This window comes from Mixophyes fleayi, chromosome 7 (assembly GCF_038048845.1).
Source record: "Mixophyes fleayi isolate aMixFle1 chromosome 7, aMixFle1.hap1, whole genome shotgun sequence".
Lineage (NCBI taxonomy): Eukaryota > Metazoa > Chordata > Amphibia > Anura > Limnodynastidae > Mixophyes > Mixophyes fleayi.
This window is the reverse complement of record NC_134408.1, coordinates 69,881,331-69,903,120: the sequence shown is the minus strand read 5'-3', so window position 1 is coordinate 69,903,120 and position 21,790 is coordinate 69,881,331.

Genomic DNA, 21,790 nt, shown 5'->3' with positions numbered 1-21,790 from the left:
CCTGTGGATACTCTGTCGGATTTCTCGTGTATGACCCCTTGCTTGGATTTGGACCCTGCCTGCTCTCTTGTGACCCTGACCATTCTGGCTTGTACTTTGGACCCTGCTTCGTTGCCCGTGACCCCGACCTCTGATGTGTTAACTGACTATCCTGCTTGCCTGTGACCCTTGACCCCGGCTACCGTTTGACTACCCGCTGCTTTCTACCAGTCTCCTGGCCCACCGCTGTGGTCCTGCATTACCAACCCACACTACACTTGGAGCTAAGTCCTGGGGGCATCCGAGGACCAGTGAGTGCGTCAAGCTCTAAGGGAAAGGCGGCTGCTATAGGCGAAGAACTCCGTCATCTAGTTCTGTGGGTTGGTGATCAGGGCCAGCAGCCTAACAATTGGACTTGATTGTGTGGACTTGGTGTTTTGCATTTGTCTGTGGCCACGATTCCAAGCAAAGTGGTGATTTTGTCTGGAGTCTATTTTTGGCTTTATTGTTTGAACATGTCCTAACCAAGGAAGTGTTGTTGGCAAAGAATCTAACATTTAAGGACCCTACTTTGACAACATTTACAGCGGTTACTAGAAAAAAAAATAGGATTAAGTTCATATAACATGTTGAACTTGACCAATGCAAAATCATAACACGTGGACCAAGAAAAGAGAGCATACATAGTAACCATACAAATATATAAGGATTGCTATAATAGATGATACATGTATGCATGTACCTAAATGGGCCACAAAGGACTATAGAGTGATTGTTGTGTATGACAAGAGGAAGAATAGCAGTATAGTAAGCAGCAGATACTTCTTTGGAACAGATTGCTGACACTATTGCAGGGTCAGATTTATTATTAACAAACATTATTAAATATTTGCAGCACAATACATAGCAAGTAAGACAGTGGTCTTTGAGAGAAAATTCCTTGGATGATGGGCAAACAATCAGGTCAATTTGAAGAAATACATAGGCAGGGTTGTAGCATTGGATAAATACTTCAACATGTAAGAAGACACGCAATTCAGAACTATTAAATGCATGTCAACTTTGCCTGTTGAAGGTAAAGGAAAAATGTATTACACCAATATTAGCTCACAATTAACTTTAAGGCATATACGTAGTTTCTGCCTTGGTGCACATTAAGGTGGTCACTGTAACCTAATATGCAATGTTTCTTGTAAGGCTCAACACAGTACCCTCTGTAATAGTGGCTTGTGTGTTTAAGCTATATCTTGGATTTGAAGTGCGGTTTGTGGTGGTTTGGTCTTGAAAGTACTCAAAAAATCATCAGCTATTAAAAATGTGTGTTGCCTACTGTGGCCTAGGCAGACACCCAAATCTCCATCACAATTCCATAGGTTTATTACAGCAATATTGCATGCAGCACCCACACTTTATAATAATAATAAATGCTATTTATCAGAACACTATAGATACTTACATTTGTCAACTGGCTACATTACGATAGGCACCTCTGATAACTCCAAAGGCAAGTGCTGTGGGCCCTTAGTCCTGCCAGCACCTAGATGGTGTGGCATGTTGGTGAAACAGCCTGTGGTTACAAATGAAAGACATTAATTGTTGTACAAATGTGACATTTTCTTCAGTCTAATGATTACAAATTAGATGATATACTTTAGATTCCTTGATGAACACTTGTAACCTCGGTTTTTACTAAAAATGTTAGGCAATCATAATTGAAAGGTAATTGTCAGGCCATACAAAACCATTATGCCATTTAATCAATGATATTATTCAAACAGCATATGGGTCATGCTAGGACAGTTGAAAGGCAAGTCAGAAATTCAACACTTCAGGAGGTTGATGTTTGCATATTATCCAGTATTTTTTGACAGCAAAACATTTTGGGGGTTGGAGGACAAATGATTGTCCAAAATATTACACGTATTGAAGGAGAATTCCTAAAGCATTTTCCAGTGTACTTAGAGGTTAGCATAGATTTTAGAAGCAAGGCAAATGGAACCAATTTCATTAGGCCAACACCACATGTATGTTTGACATTTCTTAGTTTCTAATGTAAGTTTGAATATATTTATCGTTTGCTCATTATGCAATCATACAGCATTGGTGTATCTGACCTTTCAAGTAAACAGTACTAATAAATGTGATTTTTTTTACCTCAAAAATATGTATCAAGGACATACTGCCTGAAGTTGACTCCCTGGTCTGATTCCTGTGGAGTGGCTTCAGGCTCCCCCATCTCGTCCATCCCAGCAACCTCATCCACCCCCCTGGAGCCCCACTCCAGACGGCAATATTGTGAAACACCACACACAGAGCTATGATGTCACATACTTTACTCAACCCATACATCAGTGCTCCACCAAACCGGTCAAGGCATCTAAAACGTGCCTTTAAGAGAACAAAGGCCCTTTCAATTATTGATCTGGTGGCTGTATGAGCTGAGTTATATACAACATCACGCTCTGTGTGTGGGCTCAACATGGGAGAGAGGAGCTAAGGGCATAATGGATAAGCGTTGTCTCCTATGTATATATGTATGTATGTGATATATATATATAGTTATGAGCGCTTTGTCGCTATCCAATAACGATTATCGAATCTCGATTTGTGTTTCCAACGCACAAATATTTATTCTCAAAAAGTAGCAGAATAATTCAAGCAAAATAATAATAAGTACAGCCATTACTTATCGCAGGCGCTCTGGATCCAGTGTACAGTCATTCAGTCCTGAAGTCTGTGGTCTAGGTGACTGAACACTACATGAGAGCTACTGCTTATATGCAAACAGAGATACAGTGAAACAATGCAGGTGGTATAGCTTGCTTCTATTGGTCCAGACATCAGGAGGGTCCAGGGGGTTACACATCATAGGCTGATTCAATCTAAGGAATCCAAAGGTGGGGGTCTCTCCAGGGGATGAGCTATGTTCTTCCCGCCAAACTGCTCTGACATCAATAACTAGAGTATGCAATGCGCCATATCTTCGCTGAATGCACCGAACAGCTGCTGATGTAAAGGGGATTACTATGATATTAGACATGACACATTTCTTTTAACCTGAACCATATGTATCACTAATATGCATATAACTTATAATATTACACATAAACACTACTATATTTCGACATAAATAACTATGTGTTGCAACTACGATTAATGTGTACTATTTACAAATGTGTGTGTTGGTGCGAATGCATACTAAAGTGTAAAAACTGTTATTGCCACGTGTTGCGGCTGGATACGCCCTTCCATGCCGTAGTGTGCTTTACGGATAATTTCAGAAGGACAATCAAGTTTGCTCGATATCAATTGAAATGACTTTATCCAATTTGCTGACTTCAACAGCTCCACCCTTTGATAGTGTTATGAACTATCACCTAATAACTGTCTCAAGTTCAGGATTATACAACACCTCTTCACAGACCATGATCTCGGTATCTCTCACCTCCCTTTCAGTCTCATTCTCAGTGTTTCTCCTAGAAGACTGTTTTCCACACTTCAACACAGTAGGAACACATTTGACACATAAACCAATTGCTAAGATGACACCCAGTATAAGGAGAAGGAGCTTACCTACACTAGCAACCATTTCCTGTACCCATTCCCCCAGACCAGAGAACCATTTCACAGGATTCAACCACAAGAACCATCCTGCCACCTTTTCCCCGATCTCATATAAAGAAGAATTATGGGTCCTTCGAAATTCCTATTTCAGTTGCAGAATTTCATCCATCTTCCGGTCTATAACCTCCTTAGGGTCATCCGTATTATTGGTGATGTACGTGCAACATTTGACACCGAACTGGGTGGCCAGTGTCACACAGTACCCACCAGTAATAGAGATGAGATAATTTAGTACCAGTCTATGTTGCACCAACTCCTTTTTGTACGCTTGTAGCTCCCTTCCAGTATACCTGAAAGTGTCATCATACATCTCAGTGATATTGTCTATCAATTTAGCTAGGTCTTGTATATAATTAAAGTTTAATGTTCCCCGAGTGGTCCTGGTGAGATCTAGAGCAACCATAACTTGGAAACCTGCGGTTTCACTAATCAATTTTGTAGCTCTGGGTTCCTCACCAGGAATCATATTTCTCTTGCCACGGTGTTCATACTGTGTGTGTATGTATGGTGGTGATGTAGTCTTGTGAATACCAACCAGTTCTTCATGAGTCATAGTCATGATTTCAGGAACCAGTTTAGCTAAGAAACACAAACCCTTGGAACTCTAAGTAACCCAGGAATAAGCTTTTCTCCCACAAACAAAGTACACATCATCAGGGAGAACATAAGGAACAGTATGCCCATTAATTATATCACATAAGGTTTTCACAAAACTACCCATGCCTAGTGCCTCCATTTGTTCGAGACATGTGTCAGCATGGATGACATTCTTACAATTACCTGTAGAGACCTTTCCAATGGATACTTTCTTATGTTTAGTTACACGCCCTAATTTTTTGTGTCCATCAACAGTCCTGCCTATTGGTGACCTTACAAGTCTCCTTCCAAAATGAGTGTGGCGAGCCATTGTCTGATCGGATAGGTCAGCTTCCCTATTCTCCAGACGCTTTGCATGAGAGATGTTTAGGCACAGTAAGGATCTGTCTAAGGAGTATTGTCGAAGCTTCAGACTAGGGGACATAGTGTTATTGTAACTCCCTTCTATGGGCCTCCCTCCCTTCAATTCTAGTACCTCAGAGATGTTTAGTGGGAATGGTACTAGTCCTATGTTATGCTGTCCCTGAGGCACATGTGAGCACACCCAGCACTCAGTTTGATTTAGAACCTTACCCACTAAAGAGTGATAATCCTCCAGAGGATGCCCGCCCATGTCCAGGGTACTGGTGGACTGGCATCACTGGATGCACATGTCTTCAACTAGGGAATCACAGAATTTACAGATACAATACTCATCAGACAATAGCCCCTCACATTGTCTCCGAGTTCCCGAGCTAGCAGACCTTTTCATAACCCCTGGACCAAGCTTGATAATGGGCTGCTCTGGGTATTCTAATAACTCCATCTCATCCGTATCACTACCAGAACCTGCCTCTGTCCTCCATCCTCCTTCACAAAAATCGAGTGTCCTAGAAAAAGTAAAAACAAGGAAAATCCTGGAACAAAAGAAAAACAAAAACTGCCACTCCATCGCTGGAAAGATAGTTCTGAGGCAACGTCTCTGGTTCAGGTGTCTTGACTGCAAGCTTTAGGTCTCCCGGAACAGGTGTACGAGTGACAGATCAGTGTCGTCGGTTTCAGCTTTATCTCGCACTTTCTCCGGGATACTGGCTCTCCTGCAGTGGGTGGAATGGACCCAAGTGTCTCTCTCTGCAACCTTCAGTGATGTAGTACTGGTCAGCAGCACTTGGTACGGGCCTTCCCAATGGTCTGTTAAACAACCTGAACGTAAGAAATTGTGGATCATAACATAGTCCCCAGGTTCAACATCATGACAGTTCGTTTCTGGCATACCACGTGACAACATTTTTAGTTTTTGTTGTTGTTGCTTTAGCTGTCTACTCATTCTTATAAGATATTGTACAGTCACTTCATTATTACACTTCAAGTTGTCTTTTGGACTCACGATCAAATGAGGCTGTCGGCCGAACAGTATCTCAAAGGGGGACAGATTAAGAGGAGGTCTAGGAGTGGTTTGAATGCTATGTAGGACTAGTGGCAAAGCTTCAGGCCACGCCAACCCAGTTTCAGCCATTATCTTACCAAGCTTGTTCTTTATAGTACCATTTACTCTTTCCACCTTACCACTGGCTTGTGGTCATTAAGGGGTGTGAAGTCTGCTACTGATTCCCATGAGCTTACACATATTTTGTAAGATATCACCAGTAAAGTGGGTACCCCTATCACTTTCAATGATTCTAGGGATACCGAACCTACACACAAACTCTTGTACAATTTTCTTTTCAGTGAACACAGCAGTATTAGTGGCTGCTGGATATGCTTCTACCCAACCGGAAAACACATCAATGCATACTAACACATACTTTAGATTCCTGCAAGGTGGTTATTGGATATAGTCAATTTGTATTACCTGAAAAGGTCCGTCTGTAGGAGGGATGTGGGATGGCTCAGTTGGAATAGTTTTCCCGACATTTTTCCTCAAACAAGTAAGACATGACATTGCTTTCTTACCAGTCTGAGAGGAAAATCCAGGAGCACACCAGTATGCTCTCACCAGTTTGCACATACCTTCTTTACCCAGGTGAGTCAGACCGTGTGCTGCTTCAGCCAGGCTTGGATAATATGTTCGGGGAGCTGCAGGCTTACCTTGTCCATCCCTCCAGAGTCCTGTGGACTCTTGACCACATCCCTTCGCCTTCCAGACCGACTTTTCCTGCAGGGAACACAAATCTTGCATTTCAATTAATTTCTGCATGTCTAATGTCTGAATAACCATCATAGTCTCAGTCGATACAGTCATAGGTTGCCCTGCTGCCCATTTAGCAGCTTCGTCCGCCCTATTATTGCCCAATGACACCGGGTCTTCTTCAGAGGTATGGGCTTTGCACTTTATGACTGCTACCGTCTTGGGTAACTGTATCGCTGTCAAAAGTCCTTTTATGTGTTGTGAGTGTGCCACTGGCATACCTGCTGCTGTCGTAAAGTTTCTAAGATGCCAAAGGGCCCCAAAATCATGCACTACCTCGAAGGCGTACTTGGAGTCAGTATATATATTAGCTGATTTACCTTCTGCCAACTCACACGCTCTCCTTAATGCCACTAGTTCCGCCACTTGGGCTGAGTGAGGTGGGCCAAGGGGTTCAGCTTCTACCACATCCTGATCATCTACAACAGCATAAACAGTACAAAGCTCTCCCGTCTCTGTCTCTCTATGACAACTCCCGTCTGTATAAAACTTAAAATCTACATTTTCTAAGGAGGTGTCACGTATGTCGGGCCTTGCAGTAAAGGTCTGGTTCAGGTGTTCCATACAATCATGCGTATCAGTACTCTTGCCAAACTCATCATCAACCAGGGTCTCCTCACCTCCCACCCTTTGTGTCTCTACAGACACATATGGAAGGTATGTAGCTGGATTTAAGGTGCTACATTGTTTGATGGTGATGTTTGAGGGTGCCATCAGAGCTAGTTCCCACTTTGTGAATCTAGCTGAAGAAACATGTCTGGTTTGAGCTGAATTTAACAGAGCTGATACAGCATGGGGTGTATAGATAGTTGAATTATGTCCTAATACTACGTCCTCGCTCTTACTTACCAGAAGAGCAGTTGCTGCTACACTTCTGAGACATATTGGGAGTGATCTTGCCACAGTGTCCAATTGTGCACTGTAGTATGCTACCGGTCTGCTAGCGTCACCATGTTTCTGTGTGAGGACACCTGCTGCACAACCATCAGCTTCCGTACAGTACAGCTCAAAAGTCTTTTCATAATCAGGTATTCCCAATGCAGGTGCTCTAGACAGACTATCTTTTAGATTAAAGAACGCTTGCTCTGACTCTTCTGTGTGTACCACACGTTCTGGTTTTGAGGAAGAGACTAGTTCCTGCAATGGTAATGCCAGAATAGAAAAACCTGGGATCCAGTGTCGAAGTCGTATAATTGGATGAACGAAAGTATATTGGTTAATATTGTTTTGCAGTGCGATTGCGATCCGTACGCCACGTAACACGTGAAATACGTACGCACACACTCACATTACAACATTTAGTTATTTATATAATTCATATTCATATTGGTTCAGTTACACTGTAATTTACGAGCAGATAGTATTTGGTTTATTATTAGTCCATATATATTATTATTATATGTACACTTCAGTGATATTCAAGGTTCAGGTTATAGGAAAGGTATCATGCCTAGTATCATATTAAAACCCTATTCATCAGCAGCTGTCCGGTTCCATTGCCGAAGAGATCGCATATTGCATACTCTAGTTATTGATGTTAGGGAATAAACCTTTGTATGATGCTGGCTATAAAATGATAATTTACTGAGATGTAACTGGAGCATTGGCGGGAAGATCAGAGCTCATCCCCTGAAGAGATGACCCCCTCCTTTGGATTCCTTAGATTGAATCAGCCTATGACCTGTTTAACCTGGAACCACCCTTGTCTGGACCTATAGAAGCAAGCTACATCATCTCTATTGTTCACTGTGTAACACTGACTGCATATATAATCATAGCTGCACCCCCAACAGCCTCAGACTTAACTGATCACAGTATTCAAGGGTGAATCACTGTCCAGGGGTGCCCGTGGTTAGCGCAGCGAGCGCATGCGATAGCAGCGGTGTGTATGTATCTTTTGGTATTGGCTATACTGTACTGTATCATAATATAATAATGTATTGAATTGTTGACTCTTTACATCTGCTAAAATAAATCACTTTGTGCGTTAGAAACACAATACAATGCTTATTTGAAAACAATATAATTACTTTAATAATTTGGGGGCTCGAAGGTGAGTTACGTTATCGGCAGGTATGCAACGCTTACGGTATTCGATTCCTCAACAAAGGGTGGATTGACGGACGCGTTGCATACGGGAAAAACGCAATGTGTTTAAGACCTGTGGTTCACTTTGTGTTGTGAAACCGATTGTCCGTTGTTGCATAGACTGAAGGAACGCTAATTTGAATCTAGGGACAAGAAAGAAAAATGTTTCTTTTTATTGTCGTTTTGCGTTTTAAAGGGTATTGCATTGAATAGAGTATGTGAATTTCCTGCATTGAGTATGTGTACTTCCGGTTATATTGCCACGTGGTTAAACAATCGTTTTGATAGTTATTATATGTGCATAGTATAATTACTTGTGAAAGCCTTTGAGACATTAATACTATAGTTGGGAACCTTTGATTTTCTGCGCAGAAAAGGTGTATAGTGTGTGATTTTGTAATGTAGATACACTGTTTATTATTCATTGTGCTCAGTTGCTGTCTGACGAGGCGGGTTGCCCAACTGAAGGACTGTATACAGGGCAGGTATACCGAATGCGAAAAACAAATGGGGGTTTTCGCAAAGCGCTACCAATAGATCGCAAGGTTTGCTAATAACTAGTATTAGTAGGCGGTGCGCTCTAACTGCACGACAACCGTAAGTGCGAATTGGTGAAGCAGCTAGGAGGAATTATATTGGAAAGGCTGGTTGATTGTATCGACTTTGTTCTCCCAGTTGTAATAAACTCAACAGATTTTTGTGGTTTAGCTAGGGCATCGAGGAGCTGATAGCTCTTGGGTCCCACAGTGATAGTTTCTGTGTTAGGGGTCCTCGTTTGGAACGAGAGGAAGCGCGTGGACGCGGTTTGAGCAAATACGTCCACGGCCAGTAAGAGATCTCTAGCGGTGATTGTAGCAATTGTTGAAATCAGTGTATCTGTGTTCCGCATAGAAGTTTGTAGTAGCCGGGCTATCTAAGAAACTGTTTAACATGGGTGCTAAGCATACGCTAGAGATGGCCAATGTACTGCCTAAAGAAGGCCTTAGGGATGCAGCAAGGTTTCGTATGTGTAATAAATATGGTGCATACGCAACGGATTATTGCGACACAGGGGTCGAGATGACCAAAGAGTGTGTTAGGCCTTTCCCAACAATAGGGAGTTTTAATGCAGAGGTAACAAATAACGTAAAAGATAAAGTATGGTTGATTAAGTCAACGGAAGTGAAAAATAAACATGATGATTGTTTAAAGTCGTGGCAAATGGAAGGTAACACGTGGCAGAGCAGCAAATGCACAGCGAAAGTGTCACTCACCGGACTGTGAGTGCCATTTCTCCTGTGTTCAGGAACCGTGGCCGCCCGCCATCCTGAGGGTCTGCGCATGTGCAGCCCTTATCAAACCTTCAGTACCTGTTGCTTTTAATTGATTGAATGATCAGGCAACCCTCCCTATTTAAACCACCTGTGATCATTACCTGGTTGCCTGATCTTGGAGTCTCATTCCCCATGAGCCTCTGAAGGTGTTCCTGTGTTTCCTCGTGTATTCAGCTCCAGCTGTTTCCTGTCTACTACGTTTGTGGTTTCCAGACCACTTCAACTCTCCTGTGTTCAGCGTGTCTGCTCTCCGCTGCCTCCGTTACTACTGCCGGATTCCAGACCGTCTCTACTCTCCTGTGTTCAGCGTGTCTCCCCTCCGTTGCCTTCGCTACTACTGCCAGATTCCAGCCCACCTCTACTCTCCCGTGTTCAGCGTGCCTTCCCTCCGCTGCCTCCGCTACTACTGCCGGATACCAGACAGCCTCAACTCTCCCGTGTTCATCATGTTTCCAGTTTTACTTACTACTGCTTCCTGAGTATTGCTCCGTTGATTACCGGTTACCTTCCGTGTGCTGCACCAACCTGATTACCGCTTCCATTCTCCAGTGGTCTCTCCTCCTGCCGGCGTTCAGCCGTTCAGGTATCCCTGCACATTTCCTTGACAGCCTGCTCTCCTGAACCGCGGTATGCATACTTTCCATTGACTTTGCTATTGTATTGCATATCTGTCTGGACTGTGTTGTGTTCATCTCCGGAGTCTTCCATCTACTGAAGCTATTGTTACTATTGACTTTGTTTCCTATTACCTGGATCTCTATAGTGACTTTGTATACTTCAAGCAGCGCTTGTCAGTTATTATTGTATTGTGGTTATCATCGTGGGATCAAGTTCCGTGTGCCCCGTGTATCCTCTGCATTCCATTCATCTCCTCGTGTCCCTCCTCACATATATATAGCAGTGGTACAACTTGCTGCACGCAGACCACTGACTCCTGTTTCCCATTGGCACCAGTTTCAAGTATCCTCTCACATAAGCAGTGGTACAACTTGCTGTACGCAGACCACTGACTTCCCCGTTACCTACTTGCACCTGGAATCCATTCCTTCACTATAGACAGTGGTACAACTTGCTATACGCAGACCACTGACTTTCACTACCTCCTCTCTACTCCTGGACATTCCTCCTCACTATAGCAGTGGTACAACTTGCTGTACGCAGACCACTGACTCTCCTCACGTTTACTTGTCCATCTGGTTCCTCGTGTACATACATCTAAGTCATTACCAGTTGCTGCTAGTCATAGACTTTCCTTGAGCATTCTTTCACCATCTGCTGATTCTCCTGTTCCGTTGTCACCCTGCTACCAGAGGACCATAGTACCTGCTATATTACTCTGGTAAGAACATCATCTGGTGATATCCTGGGCAAAGACTCCTAGTGCCCGTGACAGAAAGTCAGTGTGTCGAAAAGTGCGCGCACAGCGGAAATCAGCGTACCGGAAATGAGCGTTCTGGAAGTGTGCGTTGCAAAGCGTGGAGAACTGAGCGCAAGCGCGCCTCTGACAAATTCGGTCGGGGCGGAAAGTACAGCCAATACCAAAAATGTGAAAACTGTAACTAGTAACTTGTTTGTTGTTTTAAGTAATGTTAAAAGTAATGTTTCAGGACAAAGAAAAGGAACGATCAGCAGGGGCAGTGGCTGAAAGTGGTGAGAATAATGTAAAGGTTATCACAGGGGGGGACATTCATTGTACTGCAACAGCTATTCCAGCTGTTAGGAACTCCTTTAGTCAGCACGACAAAACCCGGAGTCTGCTCCGAAGTCTGGTGTTCGCTGGAGCCCCTAGAGGTGGGGACAGACTTGGCTGCAGACGAACGGAGGGTCGTGTAATGTGCACTGACTGGGGAGAACCCTGGGGTAGCGAAGCAGTACACAGCAGGGTGAGATCCAAGCAAAAGGTCAAGGGCCGGCAGCAGGCAGCGATACCAGATAACAAGCCGAGGTCAGGGGTCACAGGCAATAGAACAAGGTCAAGAAACAAGCCAGGGGTCATACACGGGAAATCCAACTAGAATACAGCACAGGAGCAGGAAAACAGGAACAGGAGCCTAGCTACACAGGAAGCTATAACTGGCAATGAGGCTCTGTCCTCACTGCCTTAAATAGCAAGGAGAGCCAATGAGAATGTGAAACAGAGAGACTCCTCCCTGCTACCTGACAAGAGAATCCTATATCAGAAAAGCGCCCAGAGACTTCCTACTAAAAGACTCTAACAGAGTCTTACAGCACTATGCAGCCAGCATTATTTTTTCCTGCTTGCATGCGCCCGGGTGTTAGATCACTGGCCGGGCGCTGCAGCAGTAGAGTAACAGCGTCCCGGTTGTTGCCCAGGCAACCGGGACGTAGGAGGAGGAAGTGATGTCCCGGTCGTCATGCATACGGCCGGGACGCCCGGCGCTGGCGGATGTGTCTGAATTTATGCGACCATGTGACTGCTTTCAGCAAGGAACAATGGAAGGTATTAGGAATCTTGAGTGAAGGAGGAAGTTTCAACTTAAAAGCCACAGGATTAATCCATTTAATAATGGAGAAGGGTCCAATAAACCTGGGACCTAACTTCCTACAAGGTTGCCTCAGTTTAATGTTGCGGGTAGACAGCCACACCTTGTCCCCGACCTTGAAAGGACATGGTCCACGATGCCGATCAGCATAATGCTTACACTTAAATGAAGCTTGTTTGAGGGCAATGTGAACCTTTCTCCATATCCGGCACAGATGAGAAATCGAAGAACTAGATTTAACTTGATTCGAGACTTCCAGCCAGTTAAACCGAGGATGGAATCCAAGGTTACAGAAGAATGGCGATACCCTAGTAGAAGAATGGCACGAGTTGTTGTAGGCGAACTCTGCCCATGGAAGCAGAGCAGCCCAATCACTATGGCATTTAGTTACATATAAGCAGAGAAATTGCTCAAGGGATTGATTAACCCTCTCCGTTTGTCCGTTGGACTGTGGGTGATACCCTGATGATAGACAGAGTTTGATTCCTAATTGGGCACAAAATGCTCTCCTGAATGTGGCCACAATTTGGGAGCCGCGGTCAGAGACAATGTTAACAGGAAGTCCATGGAGCTTGAAAACGTGCTGAATGAATAGAGATGCCAAGGTTTTAACACATGGCAATCCTACAAGAGGGATGAAATGTGCCATCTTACTAAATCTGTCTACTATCACCCAGATGGTGTTAAAGCTGGATGAGAGCGGTAATTCCACAATGAAGTCCATCGATATGTGGGTCCAGGGTCTCGCTGGAACGGACATCGGCATAAGAGGCCCTGCAGGAAGTTTGCGAGAAGACTTATTCCTGGCACATATTTCACAGGATAACACAAACTCTTTGGTATCTGCTGACAAGGAAGGCCACCAGACGGAATGAGACAGAAGTTCCAATGTCTTGGATACTCCAGGGTGACCTGAGGTTTTATTATCATGGCATTCAGTGAGGACCGTCCTCCTCAGATAATCAGGTATGAATAATTTACCCCTGGGAGTAGCTGATGTGCCAAATGTTGGAGACCACGGAGGGTCGTGCCAAGATCCTGAGTTAGGCCAAGGACTACTTTGGATGCCGGAATAATGAAAGTGGTTTCTGCGAGGGAAGGATGAGAGGCGATAAAGCGGCCAGACAAGGCGTCCGCCTTAGTGTTCTTGGATCCGGGCCGGAAGGTAATAGTAAAGTTGAAACGGGAGAAGAAGAGGACCCACCGGGCTTGTCTGGAGTTCACAATTTTGGCAGATTGAATATACTGTAGATTTTTGTGGCCGGTATATACTGTAACAACATGATTAGCTCCCTCTAGCCAGTGGCGCCACTCTTCAAATGCCCACTTGATTGCCAGCAACTCCCTATTCCCAACATCCTAGTGGGTCTCAGCGAAGGAAAATTTCCTGGAGAAAAATGCACAGGGGTGCAGACAGTGATCATTGAGATCCTTCTGAGAAAGGATGGCACCGGCCCCAACGTCAGAGGCGTCCACTTCGATAATAAAGGGTAACTCCGGATTGGGGTGTCAGAGGACAGGTGCAGAGATAAACGCCTCTTTTAACTCCTGAAAAGACGTCAAAGCAGTAGAGGACCAATTAACGGTATCGGCCCCTTTTCGGGTAAGGGCTGTAATCGGAGCCACTAATACAGAGAATGACCGGATGAATCGCCTATAATAATTAGCGAATCCTAAAAACCTCTGAATGGCTTTCAGATTGCTTGGCCGGATCCAATCGAGAACGGCCTGTACTTTACTGGGATCCATGGAGAAGCCACAAGGAGAGAGGACATATCCGAGGAACGTGACCTGAGTGACTTCAAACTCGCATTTCTCGAGTTTAGCAAAGAGGCAGTGCTGGCGGAGTTTAAGAAGGACCTGTCTGACATGAGTACGGTGCTGCTCCAGTGATTTGGAATAAATCAATATATCGTCAAGATATACCACAACGAATTTTCCCAGGAATTCTCGTAGAACATCGTTGATAAAATCTTGGAACACAGCGGGGGCATTACATAGGCCGAAGAGCATGACCCGATATTCATAATGGCCTGAATGAGTGTTGAAGACCGTCTTCCACTCATCGCCCTTCTTGATCCGAACCAGATTATATGCCCCCCGCAGATCGATCTTGGAAAAGATTGTGGCTAATTTGAGCTGATCAAAGAGCACGGAGATAAGTGGCAACGGGTAGGTATTCTTTACGGTAATCCCATTTAGACCCCGATAGTCTATGCACGAGCGGAGGCTCCCATCTTTCTTTGCCACAAAGAAGAAACCCGCTCCTACGGTTAATTTAGATGGTCGAATGAATCCCTTACGTAGGTTTTCCTCCACATAGTCATCCATAGCCTTAGTCTCAGGAATGGACAGGGCATATAATCTTCCCCTAGGAAGCTTGGCATCCGGAACCAAATCAATGGAGCAATCGTAGCTACGATGTGGGGGTAGAGAGTCTGCTTCCTTCTTAGAGAACACGTCGTGGAACTCATGGTAAGGCAAAGGAAGAGATTCAGGACAAGGCTGAACAACCCGAAGAGGAAGAACTAGACAGGTTGAGGAACAAGCCTTACTCCATCGTATGATTTCCCCCGTGCTCCAATCGATGTGAGGGTTGTGAAGTTGGAGCCAGGGATGCCCTAGGATCAATGGTACGGAGGAACAGGGAATCAAGAAGAACGAGAGGACTTCAGAATGGAGAGCTCCCACGGTAAGATGCAGAGGAGGAGTTTGACATGAGATCCTTCCGTCAGTTAACGGTCTACCATCCAGTCCGCAGACCGTGATTTCCGAGTCCAAGTTTACGGAAGGAATACCAAGTGTTTTGGCAAAGTTTACATTCAAAAAATTTCCAGCTGCACCACTGTCTAGAAAAGCAGAGATGGAAACGGATCTATTACCATACATGACCTCTTCCTTTACTCCTAGGCCTAGTCTTTTCCCGCCTTGTTAGGGCAGTTACGCAGGAGGTGGCCCTTATTGCCACAGTAGAGACATAGCCCCTGTGACCGCCGGCTGGACTTTTCCTCAGGAGACAGGCGATAAGCCCCTAACTGCATGGGCTCTGGTAAATCCTGAGGAACCGGGTAGACGGCTGGAGAGGACCAGGGTGGCAAGGCAGCCTCCTTCTCGGACTTCCTTTCCTTAATCCTGCGGTCAATTTTAATAACTAATTGCATTAAGGCCTCCAAGGAAGGTGATGAAGGATACTGGACTAAGGAATCCTTTATCTGCTCCGAGAGCCCAAGCCGGAACTGACTCCGTAGTGCAGGGTCATTCCACTGACTGTCGACCGACCAACATCAGAACTCGGCACAATACTCCTCTGCTGTCCACCGCCCTTGTTTAAGCCCTCTTAGGTGTGACTGGGCTGAGGCCACCCTGTCTGGATCATCATATAAGAGACCAAGTGCATTGAAGAAGGCGTCTACGGATTGTAGCGCTGGATTAACAGGAGTCAGACTGAACGCCCAGGATTGGGGATCGCCTTTAAGTAAGGAGATGATAATACCGACCCTCTGCTGCTCCGAGCCCCAGGAACGGGGCCTGAGATGGAAATATAGCTTGCAGCCCTCTTTAAAGTTTCGGAACAAAGTTCTATCTCCAGAGAAACGGTCCGGAAGATTTAACTTCAGCTCAGGTGCCAGAGTTGCTTGTGAGGCCTTGGTGGCTTCTTCCTGAGCAGAAAGCCTGAGCGAAAGGTCCTGAACTACTTGCGAAACAGCCTGGATCTGCCAAGTGCTCTGCACTTGAGCCGGACGGGGCTCCATCGGTGGAAAATAGGATCGTCTTTATTTTTGGGCCAGTTATAATGTTAGGAACTCCTTCAGTCAGCACGACAAATCCCGGAGTCTGCTCCGAAGTCTGGTGTTCGCTGGAGCCCCTAGAGGTGGGGACAGACTTGGCTGCAGACGAACGGAGGGTCGTGTAATGTGCACTGACTGGGGAGAACCCTGGGGTAGCGAAGCAGTACACAGCAGGGTGAGATCCAAGCAAAAAGTCAAGGGCCGGCAGCAGGCAGCGATACCAGATAACAAGCCGAGGTCAGGGGTCACAGGCAATAGAACGAGGTCAAGAAACAAGCCAGGGGTCATACACGGGAAATCCAACTAGAATACAGCACAGGAACAGGAGCCTAGGTACACAGGAAGCTATAACTGGCAATGAGGCTCTGTCCTCACTGCCTTAAATAGCAAGGAGATCCAATGAGAATGTGAAACAGAGAGACTCCTCCCTGCTACCTGACAATAGAATCCTATATCAGAAAAGCGCCCAGAGACTTCCTACTAAAAGACTCTAACAGAGTCTTACAGCACTATGCAGCCAGCATTATTTTTTCCTGCTTGCATGCGCCCGGGTGTTAGATCACTGGCCGGGCGCTGCAGCAGTAGAGTAACAGCGTCCCGGTTGTTGCCCAGGCAACCGGGACGTAGGAGGAGGAAGTGACGTCCCGGTCGTCATGGAGACGGCCGGAACGCCCATCGCTGGCGGATGTGAGTCGCGGCGGCCCTTCGGGGAGCCGCGGCTCGTAACACCAGCAACTAGTTCAGGATTTAGTGATTTGATAAGTCTGCATTCTGTCCTCACAACAGCAGTTCCCAATGGGAAGACGGACAGAGATGACAAGGCTCCTTTAAAACATGTAGCAAAGCATGATCCATGCACTAGGTCTGAAACATTTTCAATTTTGTCTGATTTCCCTGATCCTAGGAAGGATTTCACCAAATGTCAGAAGTTTATTAGATATTATGGTAATGTATACGAGCCAACTAATAACGATTGGCGAGTATTATTGAAGACCTGTCTTCCATTCAATACTGATATACAAAAGTTCATTAAGGATTGTATGTTGGAGGAGGATGAATCCTTAACCGAGGATGATAATCAGGACAATATTAGACATATAATCACACAGTTGGCCATATATTTTCCAGTGATAGTGGACTGGAGTAAAATTTTTACTATCAAGCAAAAAGATAGTTAAAATGCAACAGACTATTTTTGCAGAGCTCTGATAGCAATGGCCAAATATACTGGGGTATCAGACATAAAGGATAATGTACACTACAGCGAGGTTGCTGTTAGAGTTCTAATGGATGGCCTCAGGGAAAACTTGAAAAGAAGGGTGCAAACTTCATTACCACACTGGAGAGGAATTACTGTAAGTGTTCTCAGGGAGTCAGTTATAGGACATGATAAAAATATATGTAAAGAGAAAAAGACACAAGTGATAGGCTAAGGATGGTAAGTAACCCAGCACCAGAGGGACTGCACGGACGACCACAGTATAATAACACCTGGTTTAAGGAAAAGAAACAATATGAGTTGAGGAAGTGTTTTCAATGCAATAAAATTAGAGATGAGCGGGCTCGGATATCTGAAATCCGAGCCCACCCGAACGTTGCCAATCCGAGCCGGATCCGAGTATTCCCGCCAATTGCAGAACTGAAACCGAGGCTCTGAGTCATAATCCCGCTGTCGGATCTCGCGATACTCGGATCCTATAAATTCCCCGCTAGTCGTCGCCATCTTCACTCGGGCATTGATCAGGGTAGAGAGAGGTTGTGTTAGGTGGTCCTCTGTCCTGCTATATCTCGTGCTGTGCTGTGCTGTTCAGTTCTGTGCTGTGCTGTTCTGTGTTCTGCTCAGTCCAGTGGTGCTGTGTCCTATGCTATGTCCTTCTGAGTTCAGTGGTGTTGCTGGGTCCTGTGCTGTGTCCTGTGCTCTGTCCTTCTAAGGGCATTGTTATTTCCCCATTATTCCCAAATTATAAAAAATTTAAAAAAAAGTTATAAAAAAAAGTTCAAAAAAAGTAATTATAAAAAAAAATAAAAAATATCCTAAAACAATCCTGCAGTATAAGTCCATTGGTACTGCTATATTACAAAGTTCACTGATTCTGCAGTATAAGTCCAGTGGTACTGCTATATTACAAAGTTCACTGATTCAGCAGTATAAGTCCAGTGGTACTGCTATTACAAAGTTCACTGATTCAGCAGTATAAGTCAAGTGGTACTGATATATTACAAAGTTCACTGATTCAGCAGTATAAGTCCAGTGGTACTGCTATTACAAAGTTCACTGATTCAGCAGTATAAGTCCAGTGGTACTGCTATATTACAAAGTTCACTGATTCAGCAGTATAAGTCCAGTGGTACTGATATATTACAAAGTTCACTGATTCAGCAGTATAAGTCCAGTGGTACTGCTATATTACAAAGTTCACTGATTCAGCAGTATAATTCCAGTGGTACTGATATATTACAAAGTTCACTGATTCAGCAGTATAAGTCCTAGTGGTTAGCACGTCTGCCTCACAGCACTGGGGTCATGAGTTCGATTCCCGACCATGGGCTTATCTGTGTGGAGTTTGTATGTTCTCCCTGTGTTTGCGTGGGTTTCCTCCGGGTGCTCCGGTTTCCTCCCACACTCCAAAAACATACTGGTAGGTTAATTGGCTGCAATCAAAAATTGACCCTAGTCTCTGTCTGTCTCCCTCTCTGTCTGTCTTTGTGTGAGTGTGTGTATATATTAGGGAATTTAGACTGTAAGCTCCAATGGGGCAGGGACTGATGTGAATGAGTTCTCTGTACAGCGCTGCGGAATTAGTGGCGCTATATAAATATGATGATGATGATGATGATGATGATGATAAGTCCAGTGGTACTGCTATTACAAAGTTCACTGATTCAGCAGTATAAGTCCAGTGGTACTCTCCTGTGCCGCATATAATTTTTAAAGGCTTTGCAGAGTGTGTGTAGCTTAGGGGTACGCTCTCTTGTGCTACATATAATGGAAAACAAAAATTTGGAGGATAAAGTAGGGAAAGATCAAGACCCACTTCCTCCTAATGCTGAAACTGCTGCCACTAGTCATGAAATAGACGATGAAATGCCATCAACGTCGTCTGGCAAGCCCGATGCCCAATCTCCTAGTACAGGGCATGTAAAATCCAAAAAGCCCAAGTTCTCAAAAAGTAGCAAAAAGAGAAACTTAAAATCATCTGAGGAGAAACGTAAGGTTGGCAATATGCCATTTACGACACGTAGTGGCAAGGAACGGCTTAGGCCCTGGCCCGTGTTCATGATTAGTGGTCCAGCTTCACCCAAGGTGAAGCTGGGTGAAGCTGGACCTCCTCCTCCCCCCCTACAAAAAATTTAAGAGAGTTATGCTGTCAGCAACAACAACAAAACAGCAAAGAACTCTGCCTTCTAAACAGATGACATCACAAATCCCCAAGGCGAGTCCAAGGGTGTTGGTGGTTGTGAAGCCTGACCTTCCCATCACTGTACGGGAAGAGGTGACTCCATCCAGCATTTGCAGCACACCCTCTGCATATGTTGGAAGGATCACCCACAGTGTAGATCCAGATTTGGATAATCAAGGTGTCAATGTTGTACACCGGGAGGAGGCTATTGATGTAGCTGGCGCTGTGGAGGAACTTGATGATGAGGATGGTGATGTGGTTATTGTAAATGAGGCACCAGGGGGGGAAACAGCTGATGTCCATGGGATGAGAAAGCCCATCGTCATGCCTGGTCAGAAGACCAAAAAATGCACCTCTTCGGTCTGGAGTTATTTTTATCCAAATCCGGACAACCAATGTATGACCATATGTAGCTTATGTAAAGCTCAAATAAGCAGGGGTAAGGATCTTGCCCACCTAGGGACATCCTCCCTTATACGTCACCTGAATAACCTTCATAGTTCAGTGGTTAGTTCAGGAACTGGGCCTAGGACCGTCATCAGTACAGGGACACCTAAATCCCTTGGTCCTGTTGCATACACACCACCAACACCCTCCTCGTCAACTTCCTCCACGATCTCCATCAGATTTAGAACTGCAGGCCATGTCACTAGCCAGACTGAGTCCTCTTCTATACGGGATTCATCCGAGGAATCCTGCAGCGGTACGCCTACTACTACCACTGCTGCTGTTGCTGCTGTTAGTCGGTCATCTTCCCAGAGGGGAAGTCGTAAGACCGCTACGTCTTTCAAAAAAGAATTGACCGTCCAACAGTCATTTGCCATGACCACAAAATACGATAGTAGTCACCCTATTGCAAAGCGTATAACTGCGGCTGTAACTGCTATGTTGGTGTTAGACGTGCGCCCGGTGTCCGCCATCAGTGGAGTGGGATTTAGAGGGTTGATGGAGGTATTGTGTCCCCGGTACCAAATCCCGTCGAGATTCCACTTCACTAGGCAGGCGATACCAAAGATGTACAGAGAAGTACGAGCAAGTGTCCTCAGTGCTCTTAAAAATGTGGTTGTAACCACTGTCCACTTAACCACGGACATGTGGACAAGTGGTTCTGGGCAAACGAAGGACTATATGACTGTGACAGCCCACTGGGTAGATGCATCCCCTTCCGCAGCAACAGCAGCAGCTGCATCAGTAGCAGCATCTACACAACATCTGCTCGTGCCAAGGCAGGCAACATTGTGTATTACAGGCTTTAATAAGAGGCACAATGCTGACAACCTATTAGAGAAAATGAGGGAAATTATTTTGCAGTGGCTTACCCCACTTAGACTGTCCTGGGGATTTGTGGTGTCAGACAACGCCAGTAACATTGTGCGGGCATTGCATATGGGCAATTTCCAGCACGTCCCATGTTTTGCCCACACTGTTAATTTGGTGGTGCAGCATTACCTTAAGAGTGACAGGGGTGTGCAGGAGATGCTTGCGGTGGCCCGCAAAATTGCTGGACACTTTCGGCATTCTGCCAGTGCCTACCGCAGGCTTGAGGCACATCAAAAAAGCATGAACCTGCCCTGCCATCACCTCAAACAAGAGGTTGTGACACGCTGGAACTCCACCCTCTATATGCTGCAGAGGATGGAGGAGCAGCAAAAGGCCATTCAGGCCTACACCGCCACCTAGGACATAGGCAAAGGAGTGGGGATGCGCCTGAGTCAAGCGCAGTGGAGACTGATTTCTGTATTGTGCAAGGTTCTCCAGCCGTTTGAACTTGCCACATGAGAAGTCAGTTCCGACACTGCCAGCTTGAGTCAGGTGATTCCCCTGATCAGGCTGTTGCAGAAGCAGCTGGAGAAAGTGAGGGAGGAGCTGGTAAACCATTGCGATTCCACCAAGCATGTAGCTCTTGTGGATGAAGCCCTTCGTACGCTTTGCCAGGATCCGTGGGTGGTCACTATTTTAAAGGCAGAGGAATACATTCTGGCCACCGTTCTCGATCCTCGGTTTAAAGCGTATGTTTTGTCTCTGTTTCCGGCGGACACAAGTCTGCAGCGGTGCAAAGACCTGCTGGTCAGGAGATTGTCCTCTGAAACTTAAAATCATCTGAGGAGAAACGTAAGGTTGGCAATATGCCATTTACGACACGTAGTGGCAAGGAACGGCTTAGGCCCTGGCCCGTGTTCATGATTAGTGGTCCAGCTTCACCCAAGGATCTAAGCCCTCCTCCTCCCCCCCTACAAAAAATTTAAGAGAGTTATGCTGTCAGCAACAACAACAAAACAGCAAAGAACTCTGCCTTCTAAACAGATGACATCACAAATCCCCAAGGCGA